Source organism: Schistocerca americana, unplaced genomic scaffold (genome assembly GCF_021461395.2).
Source record: "Schistocerca americana isolate TAMUIC-IGC-003095 unplaced genomic scaffold, iqSchAmer2.1 HiC_scaffold_266, whole genome shotgun sequence".
In the NCBI taxonomy this organism is placed as follows: domain Eukaryota; kingdom Metazoa; phylum Arthropoda; class Insecta; order Orthoptera; family Acrididae; genus Schistocerca; species Schistocerca americana.
Genome location: NW_025725979.1, coordinates 7501 through 20000, shown reverse-complemented (window position 1 = coordinate 20000; position 12500 = coordinate 7501).

Genomic DNA, 12500 nt, shown 5'->3' with positions numbered 1-12500 from the left:
AGGGATCCGACGGAACTACGCCAACCATGCCGGCAAAACAGTATCGCCATCTATGAAAATACGGCGAAACCACATGCAATACCTCCATCTATGCGAATCTGACAACACTACGTCCGCCATGCCGAGCGCACCGCAAAACATACCGCCATCTGTAGGTCTCCCGCAACATGACCTCCTGCAACGACGATACCGTCATCTATGAGACGCCAAGCCGACTAAGACAGCCATGGGCCCACAGTGCCCTTCTTTCGACCCCACCCACAAAGCCTGCATCCTCTGTCGACAACAGCACCCCAACGCCAGCGCCTCTGCCGCACGAAGTCGTGGACCGGCAATCACTCCACCTGCACCCGTTCGTGCCCCACCCCAACCGCCCAACCCGCAACTCCAGCGGATGAACGGCGGACTTTGCTCGCACGCGCAATGTGCAATCCACCCCTATAACGTGCGTTTCATGAAGAGTTATGTCCAATATGCGACATTCCCGCTGTCCCTATACATGAGCTGCGAGCTGTACCACTTACGAGCTACAGACGCGATCGCGTTGCTCTCTGTACGAATGCAGATGCTCAGCGGTCAGCTAGGAGGCGCTCCATCCATGTCGGTACCGGTGAGCGTTGCACTCGCAGTCGCAAAAACGTACGGCAAGTATATTACTCGGAAGAGTCAATGACAGTCCAAGCCCCCCTGCGTGGGAAGAGTCTTTCTAGGCCATGACCCACCGGAAGGGCGCAGCGTCCCCCACCCCAGACATGTGACGTCACACTATCGGTATTGACGACTAGACTGATTCCTTATAATCATTTGCCATACACCGGTGGAAGCTGCCGAGACGAGTAACTACATGGCGGCCTCGCCGTGTCACTAATGTACAGAGATACAACAGTTTCGACTGGAACCGGATGAAACGTATACACGGCGCTGATTAGTAATAGATAGAGCCATCAAAATACAGATAATGTATACAACTGTCCGTATACATGCTGAAAGACTCTGCTCACAATCACAACCACACGTCAGCCAGACACTCTTATCACGCACTACTCTCTGCCTGTAACAGGCACAGAGACAATATGTAAGCACCAGCATGGAACAACACCCAGTGCATCCTCTCCGCCACATTAGACTATCCACACTATCATAACCAGACCGGGAGGTCCACTCACAAAACAGAATATCCCACCCTTCCGACAACCACCATTGCTCAGCTAAGCCACCAACACCCACACATGTCCTACACAGGGGTACACCCAACATCACAATACTGCCTCCTGTCACAGCACACAAACAATGGCAGGAATGAAAGACACAGGTCTGCCACAAGCATGGAATCAGAGCGCCGCCTGTTATGAGCCAAAGGTGCACCCTGACGTGGCAAATCAGATGATGCCGCAGTCATTTACTTACGATAATCACAATCAACAAACCGGCCCCCCCCCCCCCCAAAACACCTTTCCTTACAACAATGTGTACCTTAACCTAACCCGTATTGTGCCTTAACCTAACCCGTATTGTGCCTTAACCTAACCCGTATTGTGCCTTAACCTAACCCGTATTGTGCCTTAACCTAACCCGTATTGTGCCTTAACCTAACCCGTATTGTGCCTTAACCTAACCCGTATTGTGCCTTAACCTAACCCGTATTGTGCCTTAACCTAACCCGTATTGTGCCTTAACCTAACCCGTATTGTGCCTTAACCTAACCCACGTTGTGCCTTAACCTAACCCACGTTGTGCCTTAACCTAACCCACGTTGTGCCTTAACCTAACCCACGTTGTGCCTTAACCTAACCCACGTTGTGCCTTAACCTAACCCACGTTGTGCCTTAACCTAACCCACGTTGTGCCTTAACCTAACCCGTATTGTGCCTTAACCTAACCCGTATTGTGCCTTAACCTAACCCGTATTGTGCCTTAACCTAACCCGTATTGTGCCTTAACCTAACCCGTATTGTGCCTTAACCTAACCCGTATTGTGCCTTAACCTAACCCGTATTGTGCCTTAACCTAACCCGTATTGTGCCTTAACCTAACCCGTATTGTGCCTTAACCTAACCCGTATTGTGCCTTAACCTAACCCACGTTGTGCCTTAACCTAACCCACGTTGTGCCTTAACCTAACCCACGTTGTGCCTTAACCTAACCCACGTTGTGCCTTAACCTAACCCACGTTGTGCCTTAACCTAACCCACGTTGTGCCTTAACCTAACCCACGTTGTGCCTTAACCTAACCCACGTTGTGCCTTAACCTAACCCACGTTGTGCCTTAACCTAACCCATATTGTGCCTTAACCTAACCCATATTGTGCCTTAACCTAACCCATATTGTGCCTTAACCTAACCCATATTGTGCCTTAACCTAACCCATATTGTGCCTTAACCTAACCCATATTGTGCCTTAACCTAACCCATATTGTGCCTTAACCTAACCCATATTGTGCCTTAACCTAACCCATATTGTGCCTTAACCTAACCCATATTGTGCCTTAACCTAACCCATATTGTGCCTTAACCTAACCCATATTGTGCCTTAACCTAACCCATATTGTGCCTTAACCTAACCCATATTGTGCCTTAACCTAACCCATATTGTGCCTTAACCTAACCCATATTGTGCCTTAACCTAACCCGTATTGTGCCTTAACCTAACCCGTATTGTGCCTTAACCTAACCCGTATTGTACCTTAACCTAACCCGTATTGTGCCTTAACCTAACCCGTATTGTGCCTTAACCTAACCCGTATTGTGCCTTAACCTAACCCGTATTGTGCCTTAACCTAACCCGTATTGTGCCTTAACCTAACCCGTATTGTGCCTTAACCTAACCCGTATTGTGCCTTAACCTAACCCGTATTGTGCCTTAACCTAACCCGTATTGTGCCTTAACCTAACCCGTATTGTGCCTTAACCTAACCCGTATTGTGCCTTAACCTAACCCGTATTGTGCCTTAACCTAACCCGTATTGTGCCTTAACCTAACCCACGTTGTGCCTTAACCTAACCCACGTTGTGCCTTAACCTAACCCACGTTGTGCCTTAACCTAACCCACGTTGTGCCTTAACCTAACCCACGTTGTGCCTTAACCTAACCCACGTTGTGCCTTAACCTAACCCACGTTGTGCCTTAACCTAACCCACGTTGTGCCTTAACCTAACCCACGTTGTGCCTTAACCTAACCCATATTGTGCCTTAACCTAACCCATATTGTGCCTTAACCTAACCCATATTGTGCCTTAACCTAACCCATATTGTGCCTTAACCTAACCCATATTGTGCCTTAACCTAACCCATATTGTGCCTTAACCTAACCCATATTGTGCCTTAACCTAACCCATATTGTGCCTTAACCTAACCCATATTGTGCCTTAACCTAACCCATATTGTGCCTTAACCTAACCCATATTGTGCCTTAACCTAACCCATATTGTGCCTTAACCTAACCCATATTGTGCCTTAACCTAACCCATATTGTGCCTTAACCTAACCCATATTGTGCCTTAACCTAACCCATATTGTGCCTTAACCTAACCCATATTGTGCCTTAACCTAACCCATATTGTGCCTTAACCTAACCCATATTGTGCCTTAACCTAACCCATATTGTGCCTTAACCTAACCCATATTGTGCCTTAACCTAACCTATATTGCGCCTTAACCTAACCCATGTTGCGCCTTAACCTAACCTATGTTGCGCCTTAACCTAACCTATGTTGCGCCTTAACCTAACCTACGTTGCGCCTTAACCTAACCTATATTGCGCCTTAACCTAACCTATATTGCGCCTTAACCTAACCTATATTGCGCCTTAACCTAACCTATATTGCGCCTTAACCTAACCTATATTGCGCCTTAACCTAACCTACGTTGCGCCTTAACCTAACCCACGTTGCGCCTTAACCTAACCCACGTTGCGCCTTAACCCAACCCACGTTGCGCCTTAACCCAACCCACGTTGCGCCTTAACCCAACCCACGTTGGGCCTTAACCCAACCTACGTTGCGCCTTAACCCAACCCACGTTGGGCCTTAACCCAACACACGTTGGGCCTTAACCCAACACACGTTGGGCCTTAACCCAACACACGTTGGGCCTTAACCCAACACACGTTGGGCCTTAACCCAACACACGTTGGGCCTTAACCCAACACACGTTGGGCCTTAACCCAACACACGTTGGGCCTTAACCCAACACACGTTGGGCCTTAACCCAACACACGTTGGGCCTTAACCCAACACACGTTGGGCCTTAACCCAACACACGTTGGGCCTTAACCCAACACACGTTGGGCCTTAACCCGCTCTGTAATTGTCATACGACGCGTTAAATTAGTGTAGTGTTGCCTAACTGCAACCCCCGCAATATAGTTTGCTACTCGCACTGCCTGGTCCCCAGTGTATCGCTTCATGTTAAACACCTTGCAGCGATACACTGTAATGTGGATGGCAGCAGGACGTACATGCTCAATGCCCTTCGCAGTTGTTCATTGGCATTCGCATGGCGAAGCACTTAGCCTACGCTGTGGTACGGCCTGTGTCAACTGTCCGCTGATGTTGTACGTCCAAATCACACACTGTACTGCACATTGGTCCTCATGTACTGAATGATACATCGTGGTACATGTGACCGTACAACGACTGCGCCAACAACGGCGAACCATGCGGTCCAACTGTTGTGCACTCAGCTATGTGTCGTCTCCCTATAAGAGCCGGATTGCAGTGTGGTATGCCCTGGATGGCGATCAGCATGAGCCGTCTGTTGATGTAGTGGCGCGTGTTGTCAGACGTAGTCGTCTCTTCTCACACACCGTGACAGCATGGTGCACTGCGTTCCACATCTGCGACATGCGACAGAGGCCGGTTGACAGTCGTTCGCGCAATGGACATCGCATACGTACGGGGGCCACCTTCCACGTGTTCGCGAAGCGTGCACATGTTGTTGCGTGTATGTGGGCAGACATAGTGTGTCGTGACACCTGACACAGGCATGCAACAATCGTTGAATTTGCAAATGGCGATGGACGTCTACGTTTGCTGGTGACGTTACGCAAATGAACAACTGGTAAACCGTTGTGGTGCGGTTGTTCTCGCTAGAGGTGAATCAGTGATGGCGACGATCGGTTGAGCTACCAACCGGTTGTTTCAGCGATACCCACCATGCCCACGAACGTGAATGGCATGTGGGTGTGAAGCGATACGCGGCGGTGGCTGGGTGGGACCGTCCCCGGCCGGTGAGGGGGGGCCTCCCGGCGTGCTGGCCGCGCGGTGCGTGGGCGCACGCGCTACAGCCGGCTGGTGGGGGCGGCCAGTGGCAGGCGCGCCGGCCGACGGAGGCGGCAGGCGGCGCAGCTGCGCGCCGGCGCACCCTGCACGCGGCGCCGTGCGGCCAAAGTAGGTCCTCGCGGGCCCGGTGCGAAGCGCGGTGGACATCTGCAGTGTGCTGGTCCGATTGAGGACTGTGTGCGCTGAGGATGCGCCGCCGCCCGGCGCTCGGCGCCGCGACGCCGTCTGCTGCTCGGTCGCCTCTGCGGTTCTCGCAGGTGGTTTGTATCGCAGCTGTGCGGACGTGTTGGCGCGTGCGCTGTGCTGGGAGAGTTCGCTTCGGCACCCAAGTGGGGCTTTTGTCCTTCTGTGGCGCTGGCGTTGGAGCTGCCGGCCACCGTAGGTGGCGCGTGTTGTCTCCCGCCGGCAATGCCACGACAGCACGCTCCCGGGCCTCTGTCGGCAGCGGCAAGCTCAGTTGGGAGCACGGGTGGTCGCACCTAAAGCGTCTACTCGCCAAACTCCGGGCGATTGCGCCTCTCTCGAACCCGACCAAGTACTTAGGACGGCGCTGCGCGCCGCCGGGACCTGAGAGGGTTTCGAGGTGTATCGTGCAGGGGAGCTCAGCCTCCTCCTGTTTGCAGAATAATTGAGCGGACGCTTGCGTGTTCGCGCGGGCCCCCGGGACACACTCCCGGGCGGCCGGCTGCTCAGCTCTAGTTGACGCAGCTCCCTGGTTGATCCTGCCAGTAGTCATATGCTTGTCTCAAAGATTAAGCCATGCATGTCTCAGTACAAGCCGCATTAAGGTGAAACCGCGAATGGCTCATTAAATCAGTTATGGTTCCTTAGATCGTACCCACGTTACTTGGATAACTGTGGTAATTCTAGAGCTAATACATGCAAACAGAGTCCCGACCAGAGATGGAAGGGACGCTTTTATTAGATCAAAACCAATCGGTCGGCTCGTCCGGTCCGTTTGCCTTGGTGACTCTGAATAACTTTGGGCTGATCGCACGGTCCTCGTACCGGCGACACATCTTTCAAATGTCTGCCTTGGCCGGCGCGCCGCGCGGAGGCGGCGTCGTCGGGCGGGTGTCGGGCGGTCGACGGTACGTTGTCGCCGTCCCCCACCCGTCGTGTGGTAACATAGCGTCCACCGCAGTACGGTGACCTACAATACCCCTACACCATGGATGTGAAATAAAATATAATAACACATGATGCTCCGCAAGAAAATAGACTTGGGATAGGGTGTGTCGTTGGCAAGTCCCCGGGGCGGCTAGTGTGGGTGGTGATAAGTCCGTAGTGGGCGAGGTATGACGACGATGCCGCCATCTATGCGAATGTGACGCAACGACATTGACATCGAGCCCAGAAACGGCACCTCCATCTACAGGGATCCGACGGAACTACGCCAACCATGCCGGCAAAACAGTATCGCCATCTATGAAAATACGGCGAAACCACATGCAATACCTCCATCTATGCGAATCTGACAACACTACGTCCGCCATGCCGAGCGCACCGCAAAACATACCGCCATCTGTAGGTCTCCCGCAACATGACCTCCTGCAACGACGATACCGTCATCTATGAGACGCCAAGCCGACTAAGACAGCCATGGGCCCACAGTGCCCTTCTTTCGACCCCACCCACAAAGCCTGCATCCTCTGTCGACAACAGCACCCCAACGCCAGCGCCTCTGCCGCACGAAGTCGTGGACCGGCAATCACTCCACCTGCACCCGTTCGTGCCCCACCCCAACCGCCCAACCCGCAACTCCAGCGGATGAACGGCGGACTTTGCTCGCACGCGCAATGTGCAATCCACCCCTATAACGTGCGTTTCATGAAGAGTTATGTCCAATATGCGACATTCCCGCTGTCCCTATACATGAGCTGCGAGCTGTACCACTTACGAGCTACAGACGCGATCGCGTTGCTCTCTGTACGAATGCAGATGCTCAGCGGTCAGCTAGGAGGCGCTCCATCCATGTCGGTACCGGTGAGCGTTGCACTCGCAGTCGCAAAAACGTACGGCAAGTATATTACTCGGAAGAGTCAATGACAGTCCAAGCCCCCCTGCGTGGGAAGAGTCTTTCTAGGCCATGACCCACCGGAAGGGCGCAGCGTCCCCCACCCCAGACATGTGACGTCACACTATCGGTATTGACGACTAGACTGATTCCTTATAATCATTTGCCATACACCGGTGGAAGCTGCCGAGACGAGTAACTACATGGCGGCCTCGCCGTGTCACTAATGTACAGAGATACAACAGTTTCGACTGGAACCGGATGAAACGTATACACGGCGCTGATTAGTAATAGATAGAGCCATCAAAATACAGATAATGTATACAACTGTCCGTATACATGCTGAAAGACTCTGCTCACAATCACAACCACACGTCAGCCAGACACTCTTATCACGCACTACTCTCTGCCTGTAACAGGCACAGAGACAATATGTAAGCACCAGCATGGAACAACACCCAGTGCATCCTCTCCGCCACATTAGACTATCCACACTATCATAACCAGACCGGGAGGTCCACTCACAAAACAGAATATCCCACCCTTCCGACAACCACCATTGCTCAGCTAAGCCACCAACACCCACACATGTCCTACACAGGGGTACACCCAACATCACAATACTGCCTCCTGTCACAGCACACAAACAATGGCAGGAATGAAAGACACAGGTCTGCCACAAGCATGGAATCAGAGCGCCGCCTGTTATGAGCCAAAGGTGCACCCTGACGTGGCAAATCAGATGATGCCGCAGTCATTTACTTACGATAATCACAATCAACAAACCGGCCCCCCCCCCCCCCCAAAACACCTTTCCTTACAACAATGTGTACCTTAACCTAACCCGTATTGTGCCTTAACCTAACCCGTATTGTGCCTTAACCTAACCCGTATTGTGCCTTAACCTAACCCGTATTGTGCCTTAACCTAACCCGTATCGTGCCTTAACCTAACCCGTATTGTGCCTTAACCTAACCCGTATTGTGCCTTAACCTAACCCACGTTGTGCCTTAACCTAACCCACGTTGTGCCTTAACCTAACCCACGTTGTGCCTTAACCTAACCCACGTTGTGCCTTAACCTAACCCACGTTGTGCCTTAACCTAACCCACGTTGTGCCTTAACCTAACCCACGTTGTGCCTTAACCTAACCCGTATTGTGCCTTAACCTAACCCGTATTGTGCCTTAACCTAACCCGTATTGTGCCTTAACCTAACCCGTATTGTGCCTTAACCTAACCCGTATTGTGCCTTAACCTAACCCGTATTGTGCCTTAACCTAACCCGTATTGTGCCTTAACCTAACCCGTATTGTGCCTTAACCTAACCCGTATTGTGCCTTAACCTAACCCGTATTGTGCCTTAACCTAACCCACGTTGTGCCTTAACCTAACCCACGTTGTGCCTTAACCTAACCCACGTTGTGCCTTAACCTAACCCACGTTGTGCCTTAACCTAACCCACGTTGTGCCTTAACCTAACCCACGTTGTGCCTTAACCTAACCCACGTTGTGCCTTAACCTAACCCACGTTGTGCCTTAACCTAACCCACGTTGTGCCTTAACCTAACCCATATTGTGCCTTAACCTAACCCATATTGTGCCTTAACCTAACCCATATTGTGCCTTAACCTAACCCATATTGTGCCTTAACCTAACCCATATTGTGCCTTAACCTAACCCATATTGTGCCTTAACCTAACCCATATTGTGCCTTAACCTAACCCGTATTGTGCCTTAACCTAACCCGTATTGTGCCTTAACCTAACCCGTATTGTGCCTTAACCTAACCCGTATTGTGCCTTAACCTAACCCGTATTGTGCCTTAACCTAACCCGTATTGTGCCTTAACCTAACCCGTATTGTGCCTTAACCTAACCCGTATTGTGCCTTAACCTAACCCGTATTGTGCCTTAACCTAACCCGTATTGTGCCTTAACCTAACCCGTATTGTGCCTTAACCTAACCCGTATTGTGCCTTAACCTAACCCGTATTGTGCCTTAACCTAACCCGTATTGTGCCTTAACCTAACCCGTATTGTGCCTTAACCTAACCCGTATTGTGCCTTAACCTAACCCGTATTGTGCCTTAACCTAACCCGTATTGTGCCTTAACCTAACCCGTATTGTGCCTTAACCTAACCCGTATTGTGCCTTAACCTAACCCGTATTGTGCCTTAACCTAACCCACGTTGTGCCTTAACCTAACCCACGTTGTGCCTTAACCTAACCCACGTTGTGCCTTAACCTAACCCACGTTGTGCCTTAACCTAACCCACGTTGTGCCTTAACCTAACCCACGTTGTGCCTTAACCTAACCCACGTTGTGCCTTAACCTAACCCACGTTGTGCCTTAACCTAACCCACGTTGTGCCTTAACCTAACCCACGTTGTGCCTTAACCTAACCCATATTGTGCCTTAACCTAACCCATATTGTGCCTTAACCTAACCCATATTGTGCCTTAACCTAACCCATATTGTGCCTTAACCTAACCCATATTGTGCCTTAACCTAACCCATATTGTGCCTTAACCTAACCCATATTGTGCCTTAACCTAACCCATATTGTGCCTTAACCTAACCCATATTGTGCCTTAACCTAACCCATATTGTGCCTTAACCTAACCCATATTGTGCCTTAACCTAACCCATATTGTGCCTTAACCTAACCCATATTGTGCCTTAACCTAACCCATATTGTGCCTTAACCTAACCCATATTGTGCCTTAACCTAACCCATATTGTGCCTTAACCTAACCCATATTGTGCCTTAACCTAACCCATATTGTGCCTTAACCTAACCCATATTGTGCCTTAACCTAACCCATATTGTGCCTTAACCTAACCCATATTGTGCCTTAACATAACCCATATTGTGCCTTAACCTAACCTATATTGCGCCTTAACCTAACCCATGTTGCGCCTTAACCTAACCCATGTTGCGCCTTAACCTAACCTATGTTGCGCCTTAACCTAACCTACGTTGCGCCTTAACCTAACCTATATTGCGCCTTAACCTAACCTATATTGCGCCTTAACCTAACCTATATTGCGCCTTAACCTAACCTATATTGCGCCTTAACCTAACCTATATTGCGCCTTAACCTAACCTACGTTGCGCCTTAACCTAACCCACGTTGCGCCTTAACCTAACCCACGTTGCGCCTTAACCCAACCCACGTTGCGCCTTAACCCAACCCACGTTGCGCCTTAACCCAACCCACGTTGGGCCTTAACCCAACCCACGTTGCGCCTTAACCCAACCCACGTTGGGCCTTAACCCAACACACGTTGGGCCTTAACCCAACACACGTTGGGCCTTAACCCAACACACGTTGGGCCTTAACCCAACACACGTTGGGCCTTAACCCAACACACGTTGGGCCTTAACCCAACACACGTTGGGCCTTAACCCAACACACGTTGGGCCTTAACCCAACACACGTTGGGCCTTAACCCAACACACGTTGGGCCTTAACCCAACACACGTTGGGCCTTAACCCAACACACGTTGGGCCTTAACCCGCTCTGTAATTGTCATACGACGCGTTAAATTAGTGTAGTGTTGCCTAACTGCAACCCCCGCAATATAGTTTGCTACTCGCACTGCCTGGTCCCCAGTGTATCGCTTCATGTTAAACACCTTGCAGCGATACACTGTAATGTGGATGGCAGCAGGACGTACATGCTCAATGCCCTTCGCAGTTGTTCATTGGCATTCGCATGGCGAAGCACTTAGCCTACGCTGTGGTACGGCCTGTGTCAACTGTCCGCTGATGTTGTACGTCCAAATCACACACTGTACTGCACATTGGTCCTCATGTACTGAATGATACATCGTGGTACATGTGACCGTACAACGACTGCGCCAACAACGGCGAACCATGCGGTCCAACTGTTGTGCACTCAGCTATGTGTCGTCTCCCTATAAGAGCCGGATTGCAGTGTGGTATGCCCTGGATGGCGATCAGCATGAGCCGTCTGTTGATGTAGTGGCGCGTGTTGTCAGACGTAGTCGTCTCTTCTCACACACCGTGACAGCATGGTGCACTGCGTTCCACATCTGCGACATGCGACAGAGGCCGGTTGACAGTCGTTCGCGCAATGGACATCGCATACGTACGGGGGCCACCTTCCACGTGTTCGCGAAGCGTGCACATGTTGTTGCGTGTATGTGGGCAGACATAGTGTGTCGTGACACCTGACACAGGCATGCAACAATCGTTGAATTTGCAAATGGCGATGGACGTCTACGTTTGCTGGTGACGTTACGCAAATGAACAACTGGTAAACCGTTGTGGTGTGGTTGTTCTCGCTAGAGGTGAATCAGTGATGGCGACGATCGGTTGAGCTACCAACCGGTTGTTTCAGCGATACCCACCATGCCCACGAACGTGAATGGCATGTGGGTGTGAAGCGATACGCGGCGGTGGCTGGGTGGGACCGTCCCCGGCCGGTGAGGGGGGGCCTCCCGGCGTGCTGGCCGCGCGGTGCGTGGGCGCACGCGCTACAGCCGGCTGGTGGGGGCGGCCAGTGGCAGGCGCGCCGGCCGACGGAGGCGGCAGGCGGCGCAGCTGCGCGCCGGCGCACCCTGCACGCGGCGCCGTGCGGCCAAAGTAGGTCCTCGCGGGCCCGGTGCGAAGCGCGGTGGACATCTGCAGTGTGCTGGTCCGATTGAGGACTGTGTGCGCTGAGGATGCGCCGCCGCCCGGCGCTCGGCGCCGCGACGCCGTCTGCTGCTCGGTCGCCTCTGCGGTTCTCGCAGGTGGTTTGTATCGCAGCTGTGCGGACGTGTTGGCGCGTGCGCTGTGCTGGGAGAGTTCGCTTCGGCACCCAAGTGGGGCTTTTGTCCTTCTGTGGCGCTGGCGTTGGAGCTGCCGGCCACCGTAGGTGGCGCGTGTTGTCTCCCGCCGGCAATGCCACGACAGCACGCTCCCGGGCCTCTGTCGGCAGCGGCAAGCTCAGTTGGGAGCACGGGTGGTCGCACCTAAAGCGTCTACTCGCCAAACTCCGGGCGATTGCGCCTCTCTCGAACCCGACCAAGTACTTAGGACGGCGCTGCGCGCCGCCGGGACCTGAGAGGGTTTCGAGGTGTATCGTGCAGGGGAGCTCAGCCTCCTCCTGTTTGCAGAATAATTGAGCGGACGCTTGCGTGTTCGCGCGGGCCCCCGGGACACACTCCCGGGCGGCCGGCTGCTCAGCT